General features: G+C 40.8%; 1 protein-coding gene across 1 annotated transcript in view; it reads right to left on the reverse strand.

Moving 5' to 3' along the window:
* The window catches only part of LOC138854998 (uncharacterized), a 289676-nt gene that overhangs the window by 2248 nt on the left and 261304 nt on the right, over nucleotides 1-26124 (reverse strand). The gene's annotated exons all lie outside the window — the stretch shown is intronic.

Below are 26124 nucleotides of genomic sequence, written 5' to 3' on the forward strand. Positions count from 1 at the left end.
GGGTTTTTTTTCCCAACTCAACAATAAAATGTATAGAATGAGCTATACTATTTACTTTAACAAGGAAATGTTTTATATCTATATTTTCAGGCATATGACACAAAATATCAACATATCTATAAAACTTAGCTCTATTAGCAAGGATTGTGTTAAGCAATCTTGTTTCAAAAAATTCCTTGTATAAATTACTAACACCGGTGAGAGAGGATTTCCCATTGCCATACCAAACATTTGAGTGTAAAACTCGAGATTAATCACAAATTTTGCATCAACAATACAAAGTTTAATACGTTTAATGATAGTAGGAACTGGCAATGGTTAATCATAATTAACAAGTCCTTTAGATAAGAAACTTAAGTCATTAACTGGAACTTTTGTAAACAAGGAAGTAGCTTCAAAATTACCCATATTAAAGTCATTTAAGTCAGTCAAGATACTTAATTTATAGACAAAATTGTAATGTTAATGTTAAGAACATTAACATTACATTGTAATGTTAATGTTAATAACGTTAACATTACAATTTTTTTCAAGAATTGAGCACAAAATATCCACAAACCATTTAGATAATTTGCATAAGAACATAGGAGCATAAGAAAGAAGGAACACTACAGCAGGCCTATTGACCCATGCGAAGCAGGCCCATGTTTCCCCCGGCTTAGCCCAATGACCCACCTAGACAGGTCACTTCCACTTTTAAGGAAGGAGCACGGCTCAGACCTAGTAGCACAAGCTAGTCAGGTCCAGCTCACACCCAGCCACACCCACTCATGTATTTATCTAACCTATTTTTAAAACTACACAACATTTTAGCCTCTATAACTGTACTCGGGAGTATGTTACACTCATCCACAACTTTATTACCAAACCAGCGCTTTACTATATCCTTCCTGAATCTGAATTTTTCCAACTTGAAACCATTGCTGCAAGTCCTGTATTGGCTGGAAATTTTCAGCACTCTATTTACATCCCCTTTATTTATTCCTGTTTTCCCATTTATACACCTCGATCATATCTCCCCCTAATTCTACGCCTTTCGAGAGAGTGCAGATTCAGGGTCCTCAGTCGATCCTCATAGGGAAGATTTCTGATATTTGGGATCAACTTCGACATCCTCCTCTGTACGTTTTCCAGTGCATTTATATCCATTCTGTAATACGGTGACCAGAACTGTGCATCATAGTCTAAATGAGGCCTTACCAAAGATATATAGAGTTGAAGAACAACTTGAGGACTTCTGTTATTTATACTTCTAGATATGAAGCCAAGGATTCTGTTAGCTTTATTGCGAGCACTAATGCACTGCTAACCAGAACTCCTAAATCCTTTTCGCAATCAGTAGTATTAAGATCTACATTGTTTAGTTTATATGTGGCATGGTTATTTTCCTGTCCAACATTAAGAACTTTGTTATTTTTTTTATTTTTTATTATCACACCGGCCGATTCCCACCAAGGCAGGGTGGCCCGAAAAAGAAAAACTTTCACCATCATTCACTCCATCACTGTCTTGCCAGAAGGGTGCTTTACACTACAGTTTTTAAACTGCAACATTAACACCCCTCCTTCAGAGTGCAGGCACTGTACTTCCCATCTCCAGGACTCAAGTCCGGCCTGCCGGTTTCCCTGAATCCCTTCATAAATGTTACTTTGCTCACACTCCAACAGCACGTCAAGTATTAAAAACCATTTGTCTCCATTCACTCCTATCAAACACGCTCACGCATGCCTGCTGGAAGTCCAAGCCCCTCGCACACAAAACCTCCTTTACCCCCTCCCTCCAACCCTTCCTAGGCCGACCCCTACCCCGCCTTCCTTCCACTACAGACTGATACACTCTTGAAGTCATTCTGTTTCGCTCCATTCTCTCTACATGTCCGAACCACCTCAACAACCCTTCCTCAGCCCTCTGGACAACAGTTTTGGTAATCCCGCACCTCCTCCTAACTTCCAAACTACGAATTCTCTGCATTATATTCACACCACACATTGCCCTCAGACATGACATCTCCACTGCCCCCAGCCTTCTCCTCGCTGCAACATTCATCACCCACGCTTCACACCCATATAAGAGCGTTGGTAAAACTATACTCTCATACATTCCCCTCTTTGCCTCCAAGGACAAAGTTCTTTGTTTCCACAGACTCCTAAGTGCACCACTCACCCTTTTTCCCTCATCAATTCTATGATTCACCTCATCTTTCATAGACCCATCCGCTGACACGTCCACTCCCAAATATCTGAATACGTTCACCTCCTCCATACTCTCTCCCTCCAATCTGATATTCAATCTTTCATCACCTAATCTTTTTGTTATCCTCATAACCTTACTCTTTCCTGTATTCACCTTTAATTTTCTTCTTTTGCACACCCTACCAAATTCATCCACCAATCTCTGCAACTTCTCTTCAGAATCTCCCAAGAGCACAGTGTCATCAGCAAAGAGCAGCTGTGACAACTCCCACTTTGTGTGTGATTCTTTATCTTTTAACTCCACGCCTCTTGCCAAGACCCTCGCATTTACTTCTCTTCAACCCCATCTATAAATATATTAAACAACCACGGTGACATCACACATCCTTGTCTAAGGCCTACTTTTACTGGGAAAAAATTTCCCTCTTTCCTACATACTCTAACTTGAGCCTCACTATCCTCGTAAAAACTCTTCACTGCTTTCAGTAACCTACCTCCTACACCATACACTTGCAACATCTGCCACATTGCCCCCCTATCCACCCTGTCATACGCCTTTTCCAAATCCATAAATGCCACAAAGACCTCTTTAGCCTTATCTAAATACTGTTCACTTATATGTTTCACTGTAAACACCTGGTCCACACACCCCCTACCTTTCCTAAAGCCTCCTTGTTCATCTGCTATCCTATTCTCCGTCTTACTCTTAATTCTTTCAATTATAACTCTACCATACACTTTACCAGGTACACTCAACAGACTTATCCCCCTATAATTTTTGCACTCTCTTTTATCCCCTTTGCCTTTATACAAAGGAACTATGCATGCTCTCTGCCAATCCCTAGGTACCTTACCCTCTTCCATACATTTATTAAATAATTGCACCAACCACTCCAAAACTATATCCCCACCTGCTTTTAACATTTCTATCTTTATCCCATCAATCCCGGCTGCCTTACCCCCTTTCATTTTACCTACTGCCTCACGAACTTCCCCCACACTCACAACTGGCTCTTCCTCACTCCTACAAGATGTTATTCCTCCTTGCCCTATACACGAAATCACAGCTTCCCTATCTTCATCAACATTTAACAATTCCTCAAAATATTCCTTCCATCTTCCCAATACCTCTAACTCTCCATTTAATAACTCTCCTCTCCTATTTTTAACTGACAAATCCATTTGTTCTCTAGGCTTTCTTAACTTGTTAATCTCACTCCAAAACTTTTTCTTATTTTCAACAAAATTTGTTGATAACATCTCACCCACTCTCTCATTTGCTCTCTTTTTACATTGCTTCACCACTCTCTTAACTTCTCTCTTTTTCTCCATAAGAACTTTGTATTTGTCTATATTAAACTGCATCTGCCACTTCTCCGACCATTGCATCAATCTATTCAAATTATCCTGGAGTGCTCTAGTGTCCTCATTAGAACAATTGGCCAGCCTATTTCGGTGTCATCAACAAATTTGCTTATGTCGCTATTTATTCCCTCATCTATGTCGTTTATGTAAATTGTGAACAACAACGGGCCGAACACTGACCCCTGTGGAACACCGCTTGTGACGTGCCCCATTCTGATTTCTCCCGATTTATGCAAACTCTTTACTACCCATTTGTCAGCCAAGCCTCTACCCAGGAAAAATATCTCCTCCTATTCCGTGTGCTTTAAGTTTCCTCAATAGCCTCTGATGTGGAACTCTATCGAAAGCCTTACTGAAGTCCAAATACACAATATCATATTCATTAACATGATCTACCTCCTCAAACAACTTAGTGAGAAAAGTTAGTAAATTCGAAAGACAGGAACTCTCCTCTGTAAAACCGTGTTGAGATTCATTAATCAATTTTTTTTTTTATTTTATTTTATTTAAAACAACATAATACATTAAATAGATAAAAGAACACAGTATCAGTTCTTACACAAAATTACAAATTTCATTGTCTAAATGAACACAGACGATTAACGTTGTGTTGTCACAAACTGTCCCTCATCCCCTATACATTATATCCCATGATACTATGTTAAGTAAGATTACACAAGATGACATAATATTCATCATTATTATTATTATAGCCAAAGATGACCCCAAAACTACAATCTGCATTATTTTTTCCACTTTGTTATTTATATATCCTTCATACAGAATCCTTACAAATGACATAACTGATTCTGTAACACTGTTAATTTTATATTTCCATACACTTGTCACGATTACCGTTAATTTTGATAGATCTGATCCTGACAGAAAATTTTTTACTAATCTTCCCCCTTCACCCCGAAGCAAAGAAACTAATATCACCAACAGATTGGGATATATATAAACTTTTACTAGAGTACATCAAATGTTACATTGCTATTTTGACAATGGAGTGTATCACCACCCCTAAAGAATGTACATTATTATATTTCCCTAATAATAATAAAAAAAAAAAAAAAAAAAAAAAAAAAAAAAAAAAAAAAAAAAAAAAAAAAAAAAAAAAAAAAAAAAAAAAAAAAAAAAAAACAGAAATTTACTATACATGAGAGTTGTTTAATTACCACTAACTTGTTTATCTGATATATTATGAACTCAGCCATAAAGATAAATTAACCCTAGTCACCAGTTTACTGTACATTGTATCATGTTTTCCTCATAATAACTTCAAACACAGCGAGCCTTCTTATCGTTGAGAAAATTACATTCATACACCACACACTACATTTACACACATGCACCTCCATACCCAGAGCCATTCACACTTGAACACCCAGGTGTTCTTGTGCCATCCCTGCACCAACTAAACGTTGAACCATAACACAAAAGTTAAAAAACAAGCTAAGTGAATACAAATTTAAATATTATCTATAAAACTGTGTACACAGAAACAACACAACACTTGTTATTCGTAATTGCTTGTGGCATATATACAAACTTTTACCATCATCCATCAGATGATACATTACTAATTTGACACAGGAGTGTCTCACCACTCCAAAAAAAAAAAAAAAACACAAATTACTGTACATGAAAGTTTAAGAACCACGAAATCGTTCATCTGATATATTATGATCTAAGCCAGAAAGTTAAATTAACCCTGAACACCATTTTACCTAACATATCTTGATTTCCTCATAATAACGCCACACACCGGGAGCTTTCCTATCTTATAATACATTACTTTTAACACAAACACTACATTCACACACATTCACCTCCATACCCAAATCAATTCACACGTGCACACAGTTTTACGTGTTCCATTCCTACAACAGCAACCGGAATCAGACTAGTTACCACCCAACCATAAACCGTTACACTACATACCATCCACCCTTGTCATTCGCTAAAACCATTCCCATACACGCCACCACCACTGAAAACCCTTGAACACCCGACTACCAAAGAATACCAGTCCCCTACATGGTTATCACTGTACCAATTGCTGGAGACGACTGACTGTAATCTCTCTGTAGTTCTCTGGAAAACAAGCTCCCCACTGACTCCCATAAATAAGTTTGTTCCTACGAGCAGTCCTGTATATACGCGCTGCAATTGCCTTAATTCGAATCCTACCCCCAGCATCTCTCATTCCCCATTAAATATACAGAAAATCCACTACCACATACATAATCGCCCTTTTTACCTCCCGTGATACCCCTTTTACCTCTAATGTTAAAGCTCGCAGGGTCTCTACATTACCCCCACCTAGCAGACGAAAAACCCTCGCCAACCACATCCGTACCTCCCTCAATTCTTCACAAAAATAAACCGCATGAAATGCCGTTTCCAGCTCACCACACTGACTGCAGGACGGTTCCCTCACCAAACCCATTAAACTCAAGACTGCTTTTGAAGCTAGGATACCCATCATGAATCTGTATACCAACTCACGTACCCTAGGCATTAACCTGAGCCTCCTGAAGTCTTCCCATATCGTCCCCCAATCATACAATGGATAGACCGATACGCCCTGCAGGATTTCCTTCCTCCCACTCAATGATACCAAACGCCCCACTTTAAGTCGCTCAACATCTTTAACCAATAATAAAACCCTCAGCATATCCTCACATTCAATTAACTCTTTACCTCCCCACCATCTCCGCACATCCCCCATCACCTTCCCCACTCTTACCCCTCCTTCCCCTCCAGCCCTAACGAATGACTGTTTTACATATATCGCTTTCACCCTCGGCCCCAGTGCTAAAAGACCCACACCCCCTCTGCGTACATTCGACATCACCACTTCCTTGCTCAGCCATGCTCTCCCAAAACCCCAAACATAACGTAGAGCACGTCTCTGTATTTCTTGTACGTCCTGTGTTCTCAAAGGATACACTTCCGCTATACCCCAAACCTTGCTGTAAACCAGCGAATTAACTATTACCGCCCTCTGCTGTAATGTGACATCTCCCGCCCGTAAACCCTTTAATCTACTCACTACTTTCTCCACTACCCTCTCTGAATTTACCTGCCTAGCCTCCTGCGCATTCGCCATGTATAAAACTCCACAAATCTTCAAATTATCCACCACTGCCCACCCAAACTCCAACCCCAAGCCCCCCCCACCCAAGCACCCACCTCCAGTAAACACGATTTCGCCCTATTTACTCTTATTCCCGACACCTCCCCAAAAATCCCCAACACCCTCCCCACCATACGCAATTCCTCCACCCCTTCTATCAGGATAGTGGTATCATCCACATACCCCACAATGCCTGAGCGCCCTTCCCTCTCCCCATTTAAAGCTCCCACCCCCTCAACGAGCCCATAGAACGGATGTTGCATGCACGCAAACAGAATTTGTGAAAGAGGGCACCCCTGCCGTAATCCCCTCTCCATTTTAACCAGCCTTCCCAATCTGCCATTAACTTGGACCCGTACCATAGCCGCTGAGTAAAGCGTATCAACCCACCTCGCCACTCCCAGTCCAAACCCCAGACGCAACAAACAAGCCCTCAAAAATTTTCTATTCACACAGTCATATGCATTCTCCCAATCAATACCCAAAAGTCCTCCCCCCTCGCAACCCTCCAAAAAGTCCCTTATGCGCCCATGCCCAACTCTCATACTTCGTCCCAGTATACCCATCTGTCCCCTATGTACAACCGCACCAATTACCTTCTTCATCCTATTACCTAATATCTGCAAAAATCTTGTAGTCAGAACACATTAGTGAGATAGCTCTATACGCACTTAAAACACTCCCCACTTGCTTTTTCCGAACCAACACCACCACTCCAATACTTTGTGTCTGACTTAGCTTGCCCTCCCGCAGCATACAATTCATGACCTCCACCAGACAAGTCTTAATATGCTCCCAATGAACTCTGTAAAAATCATTTGAAATCCCATCGATGCCCGGCGCTTTTCCAGTACTCATGTTAAACACTGCCTCCTCAACTTCTCCCACACTAATCGCTCCTCCCATCTCCATCCCCTCCACTTCTTTCTGCCCTAACCCACACCCCCCCCTCCAACACTTCCTCAAAAGCATCGCCCTCCCCCCCCCTTTCTCCATTTCTCTCGAAACCAGAAATCAGTATAATTACTCATGCCTTCTGTAGTAGTAAGCACCTGTCCCTTATGATATCCACCCATATCCTCACTCACCTCTAATTGCAAAATAGTTGACTCCTTCTGCCTTACCCTAAAACGTCTTAAAACACTTCCCGAAGGTTTATCCCCCCACAATACAGCCTCCAATCCTGCCCTCACACGCACAGCATCAAATCTGTCATTGTGTATCTCCGCCAGTCTACCTCTAAGTTGCTCCACGGTCCCATACTGCTTCCCCACTTCCTCCTCATAACACTCGTTCAGCTGACATTCCAAATAATTCTGTAACCCATACCTCCACCTGGCCTCTTCCCGTCCCCTATTTTTAAAGAATCCAGCAATACCCGGCTTAGCTCGCTTCTCCCACCATTCCAAGACACACGACCCCACATCCCTTGATCCCCAAAAAGAGTGCCACCAATCCCCAAAAGCCTCATTCACCCCCTCCCCCTTCACAAGTCTCGCATTTAATTTCCAATAACCAGTGTGTATCCTAACCATACCCTCCCAATCAAGATCCGCAATAACCGCCCTGTGGTCCGAAAACCCCACATCGAAGGTCCTAACTCCCAGAACTCTTATTGCCTCCGTAGCATAGAGCCTATCCAGACGTGCAGCATAACCCCTTCGTACAAATGTATACTCAATCCTCCAACCACCCCTCCCCACTACATCTAAAACTCCCACATCCCCCAACACATTGCGTAAAAACCCCAACACACACCCCGCCCCCCTCGGTTCCACATCACCCTGTCGTATGACACAATTCCAATCTCCACCTATCACAGTAACTAAAGGCAATCCCCTCAAATAAAAAAGCAAAACATCCCTCACGAAAGTTACCTTAACTGCTGCATTTCCATCCGCCGGCATGTATACTCCTAAAACAAACCCTTGTCTCACCCCACTCTCCCTCTACCCGCACCACCCTTCCACCCCCACCCTCCTCCCACCCCAACACATGCAAGGGACTGGTTTCCTTCACAGCCACATCAACCCCCCCTTTTAACCTCACCTATCCACTCACATATAACTTATAACCCTTCAAGCGCAACTCACATCCAAACTTGTAATTATGCTCCTGTATGAAACATATATCCACATCAAATCTCCTTAAAAACCATTCCATCCACACTCTCTTAATCTCAGCTCTCAGGCCGTTAACATTAATGGTGACCACCTTGAATTATTACAATAAAGGCGGCTTTCCCCGCCGCTTTTGAAGGTTGCTTGAAAGACGTGGTTGTTGACTATAGCCACGTTTGTCACTTGGTCTATCCAGACCTCCGTTTCCCCCCTTTTCCTTCGACCCTTGCAGCACCACAGAACCGGTGCCACCATTCCCCGGTAGCTCTAGCCTAGTCTTCCAAGGTTTCTTTCCAGATCTCTGCCCTGGCGTTAAGACATCTTCCATATCAGACGTCCCAGCTGCTCGCTTACGTGTGCCACCTCCACACGTTGCCTCAGCATCCATGTCCTCCTGGTGCACCTCAACCTCTGCCGTGTGTTGCTTACTCTCGTTGCACAAGGTGTTCTCACACTTTTGTGCAGCTGCTACCCCCTCCAATACCCTCCCGTCCTTCTCCCCTTCCTGATTGTCTTCCACCTCCCCCAAGAAGTCTTTCAAGACCTCGTCCAACAGACCATCCTGTTGTAAGTCACTTCTGTCAACAGTCTCATCCGTAGATGGTCGCTCAGACACAGTTCCCACAGGTAACGTGTCGCACGCTCCCATCTCCGACTTCGCTTTGTCTACTTCTTCACTCCAACTTCCAGATGCCTGTCTTGCAGCTTCACCTGTCGCAGGTGCCAAGGAGAGCAGCTGTCGTTCCACAGTTGTTGGCACCTGTTCCCTCCGTCCCTGCCTTTGATGACATTGGGCCGCCATATGGTCATAAGACCCGCACAGCCTACATGTCCGACGCTGTCCTGCATAATATACATAAACCTGTGTTCTGAACTCTTCCATCAGAACGTACGATGGTATAGGTTGTCTCAATGTCATCTTCAATGTGAAAGACCCCTCTGGCAGCCCCATATAAGGCCCATCCTTCCACACTCCCAACTGTGCCGAATGGATCTTGCCATACCTACAGAATACCTCCACAACATCATATTCCAAGGCCTCAAAGGGGACATTTCTCACCTTTACCCACGTTACATAGCTTGATACGTCATGTAGGCACACCTCCACTGCAGAATTAACGGTCATCCTCTTTTCTTGAAACGCGTCGACTATGCTGGCGTAAAACCCAGCACTCTTGAACTTGATGAAGATCCTGTACACTCCATTCACTGCTACACCATACAACTCTTCGTTCGGTATGCCATACACATCGCGGATAATACTTGGCAGCAGCACCTGCATTGTAGAACTACTCAGGGCACCACGTACCAGCACCACACAGACAGTATTCACCCTGCGTCCATGTCTGTCCGCCATTTTGATTGCTCAAAACAGGTAAACTGCGCAGAAAATCAACTGAATCGGGAGCGCCTGCACAGCACGTCCACTCGGCCCGGAAGCGAAGAGGACAATGCCAATCAATTTATGCCTATCAAGATGGCTGCGAATTGCTTCAGCAATTATTGGTTCCATAAATTTTCCCACTATGGAGGTAAGGCTTATTGGTCTATAGTTTGAAACCAAGGACCTGTCATCTGTATTGTAAATAGATATTACATTTGCCATTTTCCACTTATCAGGCACTATGCCAGTTTGTAGTGATAAGTTGAAATGATTAGCCAAAGGTATGCTAAGTTTCTCTTTACATTCCTTTAACACCCTTGCAAACAGTTCATCAGGGCCTGGGGATTTGTTAGGTTTTAATTTCTCTGTTTGTCTGAGGACGATGTCACTAGTTAGCGAAATCGTGAGTTACTTTTAAATGAGCCTATCTTGTTCCTAATCTTACTTCTGTATATCTGAAAGAACCCTTTTGGATTAGTCTTCGAATCCCTTGCGACCTTAGCCTCATAATCACTTTTTGCTTTTCTTATTCCTGTTTTTTTTATTTCTCTCTTTAATTGAATATATTGATTTGTTAACTGCCCCTCCGCTCTTTTGATACACCTATACATGCCTCTCTCTTTGTGAGGGAAAAGTTCAAAAGATAGGAGTAGCGAGGGAATATATAGTAACAATAGTTTCATTGCCGGCTACTTGTTAAGGTAGGGTAAGTCAAGCTCCCGCTATTCCCGCCTTTTTTCCCCCACCCCTAAAGTGATAGTTTGTTTGCCGGCTGCTTGTTAACGTAGGGTCAGTCTAGCTCCCACTATCCCTTCCCCTCCCTCTTCCCCCCCCCCGAAAGGTGACGTGTGGGGCTCTGGTCAAACAGTAAATCACTCGACTCACAGCTCCCAACACTACTGTAAGTACATGCCTGCCTTGTATTCTAGTGGATTTATTGGTTGAAAGCTTCACTTTGGACCAATAATAAACTTAGTCTTTTCAGCCTTGCTCTAAGTTGACTGTTGTAATAATCACCACGTCTTTTAGGTATTGTACTTATCATGGAGAGTGATTATTTAAGCAGTGGGTAACCTGTCTATCTTTTCAGCTTGGATGACAGAGAGGGTCACCTGTCAATCAACGAGAAAAACTGAAGGAGACGGACTAACGTCCTGGAGACGTCCCATATTGGATTTACTTGCCTGTGCACTTGTATGAAGAATCAGGACATAACCCCTCATCATTACAGCGGTCAAGAAACTGATCTCCTATCATCGGGAAAGATTACTTACGGCCACTAGAACGAGCCAGTGGGTTGTCACCAACAACTGCGACCCCCCAACCCCACATCATCAGCAACGGCTTCTATTGCAACAATACGCAGTGTCACCAACACCAGACACCCAAGTTTTTAGCGTTGAATTCAGATATCATTTATATTTTTAATTTTTCATTTTCTTTCATGTAGGATCAGTATTTCATATTTAAGTGTTTTATATTTCATATTTCCTAAATAATAAAGTGTTTATATTTGTCAGTTTTTGTTCTTTTTCTATTCATTAATTTTCCTGAGGAGGAGCCAGCCTGAGTAATACTGACTGAAGTTGTTACAGGGCTGAGTAAGCCTTCACAAGTGGCGACCTTGCCAGGATCAACTCTACTGAATCAAGATTCAACTCCATCTCGAATCTACCATTGGAACTTCAACGCCGCATACCACAGACGGTTACCACCAGCCATGAGTAATCATTCTCTATGGTAGGACTACAGTACAGGTATTTAAAAGATTTGGTGATTGTTATAGTCTCAATTTATTGTAAGTCAAGTCAGGCAGGATATAATATTTAATTCTGCCACCTAATTTAGTGTGAGCTTGAAACACTTTGGAGGATTAGACTCTAGGGACCCGAGATTTTCCAGTGACAATTTGTTTCATTGAGCTCTTTATTATATCAAGGGAACTGTCGTAGGACACTCTTGATTTGTTGGTGAGAAGATTGGATGGTCAAGTGACCCCATTCTACTTACTGTTTGCTCGGAGCCGGCATAGAACCCTTCGTTTTAATTAATACATATTGTTTAATTGAAACAGGGATCGAGCCCTCTGGTTTATTTACAGTTTGAGCGGAGCAGGAATTGAACCCTCCGTTTTCTTTAATACCCGTTTCATTTTCCCCTGGTAGTTTAAGTTATTCTTGCAAATATGGAGGAATACCAGTTTTGGATGAATGCTGGAAGTAAGTTAGGAATAACAGGGAAAAATTTAGAATCTTTCATTAGTGTTAAGATCCAGGAAAGACTTGAAAGAGAGGGAATAGAAAGAGAAAGAGAAGACAAAAAGGAGCGTGATAGACTTGATCGTGAGGAGAGAGCTAAAGTACGTGAAGAACAAGTTAAATTAAGGGAACTTGAGGAAAGAGCAAAGGATAGAGAAGTTGAGGAAAGAGCTAGAGAACATGAGTTGAGAGAGAGAGAAAAGGATCGCGAGCTCGAACAAGCTCGCCTTGAATTAGAGAATAAAAAGTTAACTTTCTCACAACAGCAATTAGATGAAGGAGTAATGGAACAACGTGCAGCTAGTGCACATATTCCAACACCTAATTTACCTCCCTTCACAGAGGGGGAAGACATAACTTCATACATTATCAGGTTTGAAAATACCGCTACCCTCTGTGAATGGCCTGCTGACACCTGGGCTACCAGGTTAGGAATGTTATTTTCTGGTACCGCTTTGAATATCTATGCAACTTTGTCGCAGGATATCATATGTAATTATAACCTACTGAAGAAGGCAATCCTTAAAGCATATCAAAAAACCACTAATTCTTACAGGAAAGATTTCAGGTATGCCACCTTACAGCCTGGCCAGAACTTTCAGCAGCTACAGGTAACACTCTTTCGTTTGTTCGACTTTTGGATAGAGAGTTCAGGAATTGATCGCAGTTATGAATCTCTTAGAGACTTCATGGTTGCTGACCAGTTCCTGACAGCTCTTCCCCATCAGATACGAACATTCATCAGAGAACGTAACCTGATTAAAGCTGAGGAAGTTGCTGAGGCTGCTGACCTGTATGCTGAGGCTCACAATTCCTATAAAGACCTAAAGGGATCGAACCCTAAGGGCAAGGGTTCATCAGACCTTAAGAAATCAAAGCCTCTAGTGGAAAGTAAAATGACTTCTTTTATTCCTGTTTGTCATTTGTGTGGTGTTAAGGGACATAAACGTCCAGATTGTCCTTCTAAGAAGGTCCAAAAAGTTGGAAGATGTTTTAAAGACTGTAATGACCAAGCACCCTTCTGTTCAGGAACAGTTAATGGACTTAATGTATCTACCATTTTACGAGACACTGGATGCACATGTATAGTCATTTCTGATAAGCTGTTCCCTAACCTTAAAGAAACTCATTCCTCTGCTATACTTTCAGACTACTTGGGCCGTACGGACACTTTTCCTACCATCCGTTGTTACATTAGGTCTAAATGGTTCACAGGTTGGTCTGAAGCCGTACTAGCTCCCATCACTTCTTGCTCCGTACTAATAGGTAATGTAAAAGGTGCCATTCTTCCTTCTGAGGTTGACCTTTCAGCACCAAAGATGGACATAAGTGTTTCAGATCCTCCTCCTGTAGAGTCAGAGAAGCCCTTCGAAAGTTCAGATGAGACAATGTCTCGCGAGATTCATGTGGGATTAAAAACCAGTGATGCTACTCTCGAAAGCAAGGAAGTAGGATCACCGGTTCACTTGTTAGATGAAAGTGAAGATATCACCTCCGATACCATAAATGTCTTGACTAGGGCTCAGACAAAAGCCCAGGCTTCTCCTACTGTCCATCCTTTGATTTTCCCTGACTTTAAGCCTTTAGATATATCGAAGGACTCCTTTGTCAATTTACAACGTAATTGCCCTTCTCTTCAGAATTGCCATAATGCCGCTAAACAAAATCAAGTGATCCAAAGGAAAAACTTTTCATATAAATTTGAATATATAAAAGGTATCTTGTACAAGTCAGTATTCAAATTAAATTCAGATGAGATAGACTATTCCATCTTAGTTGTTCCAAGTCAATGCAGAGAGACTGTTCTTAAAATGGCTCATGACCTGCCAGTGGCCGGACATTTCTCGCATCGTAAAACCTTAAATAAAATTAGGGAAACCTATTTTTGGCCAAAAATGTCCTCAGATGTCACTACCTATTGTAGATCGTGTAAAGTTTGCCAACTGTCATCCTCCCGAGGTACCAGGCGAGTACCTATGGTCAAAATGCCTATCTTTACGGTACCGTTTGAAAGAGTAGCTATTGACATCGTTGGTCCTTTATCTCCACTTTCATCTGGGGGACATAGATATATATTAACATTAGTTGATTATGCTTCGAGTTTCCCTGAAGCCGTTCCCTTAAAGACCATAACTACTACAGAGGTGGCTGAAGCCCTTTTGTCCATCTTCTCCAGAGTGGGCATCCCTAGAGAAATTTTGTCTGACCGTGGGACACAATTCACATCTGACTTAATGCAACATCTCTACCAACTTCTAGGAGTGAAGCCTCTCTTCACCACACCCTATCATCCCAGCTGTAATGGGAGGATTGAGCGCCAGCATTCGATTCTCAAGTCCATTTTAAGGAAACTTTGCTCCCTTAAACCTAAGGAGTGGCATCGTTACCTACCCTGTGCTTTGTTTGCCATGAGGGAAGTTCCCAGTGACTCTTTGGGGTTTTCACCTTTTGAACTTCTCTATGGTAGACAGGCCAGAGGCCCATTGTCCATCCTTCATGACTTATGGACTAATGAGGACGTAAAGGCTGAGGTTCAGTCTTCTTACCAGTTTCTCCTTGACCTTAGATCCAAACTTGAGGAGACCTCTGACATAGTTTCGAAAAACCTAAGCTTGTCAATGGACCAGTACAAAACCTATTTTGATTCCAAAAGTCAGAGGAGAAGTTTTAAAGTAGGGGATGAAGTTCTGGTACTTTTGCCTATCAAGTCAAATAAATTATTAGTAGCATGGAAAGGTCCATATAAAGTATTAAAAATTTGTGGGAAAGTTGACTACCTCATAGAAGTCAAGGGGAAACCTAAGCTTTATCATATCAACATCCTTAAGAAATATTACCGAAGAAATTCGGTTAACTGCCTTAATAACTTTGACTTAGTTTTTCCACACGAACTTGATACGACAACTGAAGAATGTAAGGTGTGCGTAATTGACACCTCTAACTTAGACTATGATGAAGAACTACATGACTTGGTGACTCTTGACCACTCGGGCGCAACCAACATTAATATTAATGAATCTTTGGATGACCATAAGAGACATGAACTACTTCAATGTGTGAGTAACTTTTCAGACGTCTTTACTGATATTCCAGGTGTTACCTCCACGGTAGTCCATAAGATTGACTTAGTGACTGACAATCCTATCAAACGGAAATTATACCCAGTTCCAGTTCACCTTAGGGATGCATTTGACCGAGAGGTAGACAAATTATTAAAACTAAAGATCATTGAACCTTCAGTATCTGCATATTGCTCACCAGTAGTCATGGTTAAGAAGGAGGATAATTCATATAGACTTGCTATTGACTTCAGAGGCCTTAATGCTATAACTCGGTGGGATGCTGAGCCTATGCCCTTAATAGATAGCGATCTACACAAATTTTATGACTCTTCCTTCTTTTCAGAGATTGATATTGCGCAGGCATATCATCAAGTAATGTTAGATCCTTCTTCTAAGCAGTACACCGCTTTTCCTACACACCAAGGACTGATGCAATATAGAACTATGCCCTTCGGTTTGGTAACTGCCTGTGCTACCTACGTGAGACTGATGAGAAAGGTCTTGGGTAATATGCCAAATGTTTCAGTTTATTTTGATAACATTTACGTAATGACATCCACGTGGGGCGAACATATCCAAACATTAACATCAGTTTTGCGTAGGTTACGCTCGCATGGCCTCACTGCCAAGCCGAAGAAATGCTTCCTTGGGTATAACAAGATTAGATATCTTGGACTGATACTTTCTAATAACACTCTGCAGCCTCTCCCCAGTAAGATCAAAGCTTTATTAGAATTTAAATTCCCCAAAACCAAGAAGCTCATGCGTAGTTTTCTTGGTTCTGTAAATTTTTATGCACGGTTTATCCCGAACCTTACTGATCTTACAGGCATCTTATCCGACTTCCTTAAAAAGTCTGTGAAGGAACCTCTTGAACTTTCCGACGTAGCTCGGGAAAAGTTTAATGAGATTAAAAGCATCTTTTCGAAAGACCCTATACTTAAGATTCCAGATATTAATAAAACATTTTGCTTAAGAACTGATGCCTCCAATACTGGCTTAGGTGCGGTGTTACTACAATACCATGATGGTACTCCCTTCCCTGTATGCTTCCTAAGCCGGAAACTCCTTCCCGCAGAAACGAGATACTCCACCATAGAAAAGGAATGTTTAGCCCTTGTGTGGGGTATCTCCAAACTTAAATTTTATTTGCTGGGAAAAGAATTCATTTTAGAAACGGACCACAAACCTTTGATATACCTAGAAACTTTTAAGGGAACCAACAGTCGCCTCTTGAGGTGGACATTGGCACTCCAGGCTTTTAAGTTCCATATTGTGTATATCAATGGTTCATCCAATTATTTCTCTGACTGGTTAAGTCGTGACAGTCAGTAGAAGATTTCTTGCCTTACGCGACTTCCACATGTTAGAACTTTTTCCTCGCCTATTCTTCTTATACTCCTTGACTATAAGTCTTGGTATGGGGGAGTGTGAGGGAAAAGTTCAATAGATAGGAGTAGCGAGGGAATATATAGTAACAATAGTTTCATTGCCGGCTACTTGTTAAGGTAGGGTAAGTCAAGCTCCCGCTATTCCCGCCTTTTTTCCCCCACCCCTAAAGTGATAGTTTGTTTGCCGGCTGCTTGTTAACGTAGGGTCAGTCTAGCTCCCACTATCCCTTCCCCTCCCTCTCCCCCCCCCCGAAAGGTGACGTGTGGGGCTCTGGTCAAACAGTAAATCACTCGACTCACAGCTCCCAACACTACTGTAAGTACATGCCTGCCTTGTATTCTAGTGGATTTATTGGTTGAAAGCTTCACTTTGGACCAATAATAAACTTAGTCTTTTCAGCCTTGCTCTAAGTTGACTGTTGTAATAATCACCACGTCTTTTAGGTATTGTACTTATCATGGAGAGTGATTATTTAAGCAGTGGGTAACCTGTCTATCTTTTCAGCTTGGATGACAGAGAGGGTCACCTGTCAATCAACGAGAAAAACTGAAGGAGACGGACTAACGTCCTGGAGACGTCCCATATTGGATTTACTTGCCTGTGCACTTGTATGAAGAATCAGGACATAACCCCTCATCATTACAGCGGTCAAGAACCTGATCTCCTGTCATCGGGAAAGATTACTTACGGCCACTAGAACGAGCCAGTGGGTTGTCACCAACAACTGCGACCCCCCCCCCCCCCCACATCATCAGCAACGGCTTCTATTGCAACAATACGCAGTGTCACCAACACCAGACACCCAAGTTTTTAGCGTTGAATTCAGATATCATTTATATTTTTAATTTTTCATTTTCTTTCATGTAGGATCAGTATTTCATATTTAAGTGTTTTATATTTCATATTTCCTAAATAATAAAGTGTTTATATTTGTCAGTTTTTGTTCTTTTTCTATTCATTAATTTTCCTGAGGAGGAGCCAGCCTGAGTAATACTGACTGAAGTTGTTACAGGGCTGAGTAAGCCTTCACACAAGAAATCGTAATGACACGATTGCAAACAAACCATACCCCCGGCCGGGATTGAACCCGCGGTCATAGAGTCTCAAAACACCAGCCCGTCGCGTTAGCCACTAGACCAGCTAGCCACAATAAGATTCATCCAACTAGGTATATTTCTACACCATAGGAAGGTTAGCACAGGCACCACTGTGACCACAAATGCAAGTTTTTACAGACGAATCTCCAGCTAGCGTGGCCGTGACGAACTCTAGCTCAAGTCCCTTCACTGCCGTCAACATGACTCAAGAAATCGTAATGTATGGTGTAAAAATATACCTAGTTGGATGAATCTTATTGTGGCTAGCTGGTCTAGTGGCTAACGCGACGGGCTGGAGTTTTGAGAGACTATGACCGCGGGTTCAATCCCGGCCGGGAGTATGGTTTACCAGTGTGGAATAGTTTATAACCCTGTATGTTGAATTTGGAAGGCATTTCTCTATCTTTCAGGTTGAATCAGGTCTCTGTAATACTAATATCTATATTACCTGCACTTGCAAGTGATCTTAGCTCATCTATCTTATTTCTTAGACTCCTACTATTTGTATAGTAAACCTTAAGGGAGCTAGTCACTCGTTGCCCTCTACTATCTCTCTTTGTTGATCAATTGATTTGCCATTACTAGCAACTTTATTTTGAATATTGTCTTTTAAACATATCCCTACAGTATCCCGGTAATATCTACTGTTTTCAACCCTAATTGTTTCCCACAAACACCCATACATCTATAATCTATCAATTTAAAGTCCTAGACAAAGTCATCAATTACCCCCTCAATCGAATTGGCTAATGCAACCACTCCAGCCCAAGAGAGATGAACCCCATCCCTTGCATACATATCACGTTTGCCATAGAATTTATCCCAGTTAACAATGAATGGGATTGCAAGTTCCTTGCAGTACCTGTCTAGCCAGCAATTTATACCAATTGCCCTAGACATCCATTCATTGCCCACTCCCTTTCTAGGCAAGCTGCTACATATGACTGATCCTATGGAGCTAAAAATTGGTCTAACTGGATTACCTGGTTTATGCGTTTTTATTAATCTATACATATAGGGTAAAGATGGATTAGTGATACTCCCTTATATATATATGGTTTGATTAAAATCCAGTGAGACATTAGTTTTACAGAATTGGCGACCTATGCTTTGTCAAAATTATTGGTAAAAATATTATCTCCATTACTTGTCAACATTTCGGAAGCTCACATTAAAAACAATGTTGATCTCATTGACAAAATACAAAATGTTAACATGTCTAATGATTTTATATTAGTAAGTTTCGACATCACAGTTTAATTCACCCGTGAACACATCCCTGATTTGTTAGCTTATCTAGACGAACAATTAGATGAATTCCTCTTGTCATTTAACAAAACTGTTAATGGGTTGATTAAGTTGAGTGTGGTTGATTGCAAATTTGAATTTGAAGGAAAATATTCTCAAAGGTAGGGAATGGCTATGGAAAATCCATTGTCTCGCCTGTTAAGAAATTTGTATATGGAGTTTTTTGAGACTAAGCCGTTGAAAGATGTCCTGCCCTGTGAAGCTAAGTGGTTCAGATATGTGGATGATGTCGTGTGTTTTTGCCAAATTATTTGGACCTCAATATATTTTTACCGAGATTTAACTCTCTTGTCCCCTCTATTAAATTCACTGTCTAGAAAGAAGTGGACTTTAAACTTCAATTTTCAGATGTTCTGATTCACAGGGTTAATAGAATGTTCAAGTTTACAGTTTAGAGTAAAAAAAAAGTGCCTTTTTGAGAGATTACAGAGAGTGTAGCTCTGAGTTTGTGGATGAGGAAATTTGAAAAAAAATCGATACTGCTACCAAACTTTGTTGCCCTAAGGTGTTTGTGGAGACTTTGTTGGCAGCTGGGAAAACGTATCGTAGGACTGAACGTAGAATAACCCCCTCATAAAAAGAATGTTTTTTCTTACCATACACTGACAATTTATTAGTCCTACCGAATGCCCTGAAGAGACTCAATATACAAGTTGTGTTTAAGAATTCACAGATTTAAGAGGAAGTTGGTCAAGAATTCCCCGGAACATTATGTAGGTTGTGTGTACAGGATTTTTTGCCAAGGCTGAAACTTATACTATGTGGGACAGACTGACAAGCCTCTGAAGGTTATTATTACATAACATAGTATTCAGTAAGGACTGCTCAAGAATCAAACGTAATATTCAACTACACGCGAGTTTGCAATAATTTGGTTAAGTTGTCTGCGGCAAAGATCATTGTTCCGTGTACTTCATGGATAGAAAGAAATATATTTGAGTCTGCAATTATTGAACACGATATTATTATAATCAAAAAGAAGCGCTAAGCCACAAGGGCTATACAGCATTGAACACGATAAATATTTGCTATATAATGGTAGTTGTGGGTTATTCAAGCACGATTCGTTTATAACTGAGATTATCATACACAATCTAAAACTGGATTCTTATATGAATGCTCTGGATTGTCTTCGGTACCAGGGTTCCACTTCAAGGAATTAAGGTTTTTCGTTTCTCTCTCCTTTTGAGGCTCTACCGTTAATCAACCTTTTACGTGAGCTAGTCGCTGATCCATTTTCCTTAAGTGTGTAGAATTCCCTAAGACAATTGCAAGACATTTATATTCAGATTGGTAAGTCCTTTATTTTGCCCTGAAGTTCGACTGATAATTATTTTGATAACTGTTATCAATAGGCCTGAGCTTGCTACCATCTGCAGCTCATAAGACTGCCATCCCCATGAGCCCCTTTGAGGCGGGGTAGATGGCAGACCAGAGGCCTAGCTTCTCCCTACGAGCCCCGTGAGGGCGGAGAATGTGGGGACACTTGGTCCCAAAGATGAGGAGGTACTGTACCTCCTCCCATGGGAGACTTAAGTCTCAAGACACTCCCCAGATAGGGAGCCAAGGCCGGGTCACCACTACTTGGAAAAGACCCGGGCCGGGAGAATACCGGCGAATAAAAAAAAAAAAAAAAAAAAAAAAGTTATCAATGTCAATTTTGCTAGTTAACCACTACAATACCTTTGCTTGTGGCCTGACTATCTTCTTTTCCTCTAATACTCAATCTGTCTGGCACTAGGAACTCATGTACCTGGGGCTCTGTGTGTTTCCTGCCCCTCCTCCCTCAGTTTTAGCAAGCGTCCCACGGAACGAATCTGCTGAGAATTCTAATTAATTTTTGCAACTTTGCAAGCTCCTCGTGATGTGATTGCAACATGAAAGGCCTAGATCTATTATTTAACTGATCCTGTGGTTGCATACACTAATATAACTCTATCCACACGTTGTATGTTAATATTTGTTTGGTTTATATTATTATAATCGTGGAAGAGCGCTAAACCCGTAGGAATATATAGCGCATCTGGGGGAGGGGGGATGGAAGTTATTCAGGCACAATTCAGGGAACCGAATCACAGATCCAATTCCCTAGATCAAGAGCCCCTCACCAGCATCAAGGAACCTCCCTTGAGGGGTGTTTGGTTTATAAATGCTTGGAAAACAAGGCTTTGACTTCAATATTTTTATATTATTGAATAAATTAGTACCACATATGCCACAACAATTAATTTCAGTAAAAATACTCTTTTTTTTTTTTTTTTTTTTTTTTTGAGACATCCTAACGTAGCATTTCGGGTTATTGAATTGTTGCAATTTGCTTTATGTTATTCTACTAATTTTTATTTCTCAGAATGTCCGAGTAAAATGACCGATATTTTTTTGGTCAATATGAAAATAGAAAAAATCTGTTCACAATAACAACTTTAAGAGTATCAGGCTTTGAGTAGAATGAATTTTAAAGCGATTTTTTTATGTAAAAAAATAGAAAAACCAATTACGATGAAAATATGGATTTAGGTATTATTATTATTACAATCAAGGGGGAAGCGCTAAACCCGGAGGATTATACAGCGCCTGGGGGGGGGGATGTGGAAGGCATTCAGGCTTAATTTGGGGAACTGGAGCTCAGATCCAATTCCCTAAATCAAGAGCCCCTCACCAACATCAAGGAACCTTCCTTGAGGGGTGGATTTAGGTCTAAGTGTGGTTTCTTATAGGTCAGCATGTAACAAGGATTAGTACTCAAAGAGTCGATAAGATCGAAATAACAAGAAAATAGAGCGTAACGTAAATCCGAAGAGTTTACTAACGAGGTTTGTGAGTGTTGAGATGGATGGGACGTCTTCTAGAGTCACCTCAGGTCTCACAAAAGATGCTGGAGAATATTGTGTTACCAGGTCTCTCACTGGTGTGTTTGTGTATCCCACCTTGTTGATGCTTTTCTGGACACATTTACAAGCGAGTTTTTTTTTATATTGGACGTGAATGAGCGTCTGACTGCCAAATGTCTTTATAAATAATATTCGGAGCTGCATAAAAATGTCTTATTTTGGTTTGAATAAAATATAAGGTATTGAAAAAATGCTTATCATCGTATGAAAAAATATATAAAGCTCAATCATAAATATTGATTAACATACTGGAAAGGGAGATTTGAACAGCTGTAACAAAAATGTATTTTTTTTTGCCATAAAATAAAAATTATAATATTAAATGAGGAAAGAGAGAAAATAATAAGAACCTTAACCATCACCCAGTAATTATTTCACACTCCAGAAATAAATAAAAAAAAAACTCATGACAGTAATTAGCAACTTGTGATAATCATTTACTACGGCAAGGTGCACACAAACACTTGACAACTGTACCTTAACCTAACTAGGTTTGTTGTTTGTGCTTCTCTTACATAACAGCAGCTGCTGGAACTAACTAGGTTTGTTGTTTGTGCTTCTCTTACATAACAGCAGCTGCTGGAACTAACTAGGTTTGTTGTTTGTGTTTCTCTTACATAACAGCAGCTGCTGGAACTAACTAGGTTTGTTGTTTGTGTTTCTCTTACATAACAGCAGCTGCTGGAACTAACTAGGTTTGTTGTTTGTGTTTCTCTTACATAACAGCAGCTGCTGGAACTAACTAGGTTTGTTTGTGTTTCTCTTACATAACAGCAGCTGCTGGAACTAACTAGGTTTGTTTGTGTTTCTCTTACATAACAGCAGCTGCTGGAACTAACTAGGTTTGTTGTTTGTGTTTCTCTTACATAGCAGCTGCTGGAACTAACTAGGTTTGTTGTTTGTGTTTCTCTTACATAACAGCAGCTGCTGGAACTAACTAGGTTTGTTGTTTGTGTTTCTCTTACATAGCAGCAGCTGCTGAAACTAACTAGGTTTGTTGTTTGTGTTTCTCTTACATAACAGCAGCTGCTGGAACTAGGTTTGTTGTTTGTGCTTCTCTTACATAATAGCAGCTGCTGGAACTAACTAGGTTTGTGTTTCTCTTACATAACAGCAGCTGCTGGAACTAACTAGGTTTGTTGTTTGTGTTTCTCTTACATAACAGCAGCTGCTGGAACTAACTAGGTTTGTTGTTTGTGTTTCTCTTACATAACAGCAGCTGCTGGAACTAACTAGGTTTGTTGTTTGTACTTCTCTTACATAACAGCAGCTGCTGGAACTAACTAGGTTTGTTGTTTGTGCTTCTCTTACATAACAGCAGCTGCTGGAACTAACTAGGTTTGTTGTTTGTGCTTCTCTTACATAACAGCAGCTGCTGGAACTAACTAGGTTTGTTGTTTGTGCTTCTCTTACATAATAGCAGCTGCTGGAACTAACTAGGTTTGTTGTTTGTGCTTCTCTTACATAACAGCAGCTGCTGGAACTAACTAGGTTTGTTGTTTGTGTTTCTCTTACATAACAGCAGCTGCTGGAACTAACTAGGTTTGTTGTTTGTGCTTCTCTTACATAACAACAGCTGCTGGAACTAACTACGTTTGTTGTTTGTGTTTCTCTTACATAACAGCAGCTGCTGGAACTAACTAGGTTTGTTGTTTGTGTTTCTCTTACATAACAGCAGCTGCTGGAACTAACTAGGTTTGTTGTTTGTGTTTCTCTTACATAACAGCAGCTGCTGGAACTAACTAGGTTTGTTGTTTGTGTTTCTCTTACATAACAGCTGCTGGAACTAACTAGGTTTGTTGTTTGTGCTTCTCTTACATAACAACAGCTACTGGAACTAACTAGGTTTGTTTGTGTTTCTCTTACATAACAACAGCTACTGGAACTAACTAGGTTTGTTGTTTGTACTTCTCTTACATAACAGCTACTGGAACTAACTAGGTTTGTTGTTTGTGCTTCTCTTACATAACAGCAGCTGCTGGAACTAACTAGGTTTATTGTTTGTAATTCTCTTACATAACAACAGCTGCTGGAACTAACTAGGTTTATTGTTTGTAATTCTCTTACATAACAGCTACTGGAACTAACTAGGTAAGTTGTTTGTACTTCTCTTACATAACAGCAGCTGCTGGAACTAACTAGGTTTGTTTGTACTTCTCTTACATAACAGCAGCTGCTGGAACTAACTAGGTTTGTTTGTACTTCTCTTACATAACAGCAGCTGCTGGAACTAACTAGGTTTGTTTGTACTTCTCTTACATAACAGCAGCTGCTGGAACTAACTAGGTTTGTTGTTTGTGCTTCTCTTACATAACAGCTGCTGGAACTAACTAGGTTTGTTGTTTGTGCTTCTCTTACATAACAGAAGCTGCTGGAACTAACTAGGTCTGTTGTTTGTGCTTCTCTTACATAACAGCAGCTACTGGAACTAACTAGGTTTGTTGTTTGTACTTCTCTTACATAACAGCAGCTGCTGGAACTAGGTTTGTGCTTCTCTTACATAACAGCAGCTGCTGGAACTAACTAGGTTTGTGCTTCTCTTACATAACAGCAGCTGCTGGAACTAACTAGGTTTGTTGTTTGTGCTTCTCTTACATAACAACAGCTGCTGGAACTAACTAGGTTTGTTGTTTGTGCTTCTCTTACATAACAGCAGCTGCTGGAACTAACTAGGTTTGTTGTTTGTGTTTCTCTTACATAACAGCAGCTGCTGGAACTAACTAGGTTTGTTGTTTGTGCTTCTCTTACATAACAGCAGTTGCTGGAACTAACTAGGTTTGTTGTTTGTACTTCTCTTACATAACAGCAGTTGCTGGAACTAACTAGGTTTGTTGTTTGTACTTCTCTTACATAAAAGCAGCTGCTGGAACTAACTAGGTTTGTTGTTTGTGCTTCTCTTACATAACAGCAGCTGCTGGAACTAACTAGGTTTGTTGTTTGTGCTTCTCTTACATAACAGCAGCTGCTGGAACTAACTAGGTTTGTTGTTTGTGCTTCTCTTACATAACAACAGCTGCTGGAACTAACTAGGTTTGTTGTTTGTGCTTCTCTTACATAACAGCAGCTGCTGGAACTAACTAGGTTTGTTGTTTGTGCTTCTCTTACATAACAACAACTGCTGGAACTAACTAGGTTTGTTGTTTGTGCTTCTCTTACATAACAGCAGCTGCTGGAACTAACTAGGTTTGTTGTTTGTGCTTCTCTTACATAACAGCTGCTGGAACTAACTAGGTTTGTTGTTTGTGCTTCTCTTACATAACAACAGCTACTGGAACTAACTAGGTTTGTTTGTGTTTCTCTTACATAACAACAGCTACTGGAACTAACTAGGTTTGTTGTTTGTACTTCTCTTACATAACAGCTACTGGAACTAACTAGGTTTGTTGTTTGTGCTTCTCTTACATAACAGCAGCTGCTGGAACTAACTAGGTTTATTGTTTGTAATTCTCTTACATAACAACAGCTGCTGGAACTAACTAGGTTTATTGTTTGTAATTCTCTTACATAACAGCTACTGGAACTAACTAGGTAAGTTGTTTGTACTTCTCTTACATAACAGCAGCTGCTGGAACTAACTAGGTTTGTTGTTTGTACTTCTCTTACATAACAGCAGCTGCTGGAACTAACTAGGTTTGTTGTTTGTACTTCTCTTACATAACAGCAGCTGCTGGAACTAACTAGGTTTGTTGTTTGTACTTCTCTTACATAACAGCAGCTACTGGAACTAACTAGGTTTGTTGTTTGTGCTTCTCTTACATAACAGCAGCTACTGGAACTAACTAGGTTTGTTGTTTGTGCTTCTTTTACATAACAGCAGCTACTGGAACTAACTAGGTTTGTTGTTTGTACTTCTCTTACATAACAGCAGCTGCTGGAACTAACTAGGTTTGTTGTTTGTGCTTCTCTTACATAA

Source organism: Cherax quadricarinatus, chromosome 77, assembly GCF_038502225.1.
Source record: "Cherax quadricarinatus isolate ZL_2023a chromosome 77, ASM3850222v1, whole genome shotgun sequence".
In the NCBI taxonomy this organism is placed as follows: Eukaryota; Metazoa; Arthropoda; class Malacostraca; order Decapoda; family Parastacidae; genus Cherax; species Cherax quadricarinatus.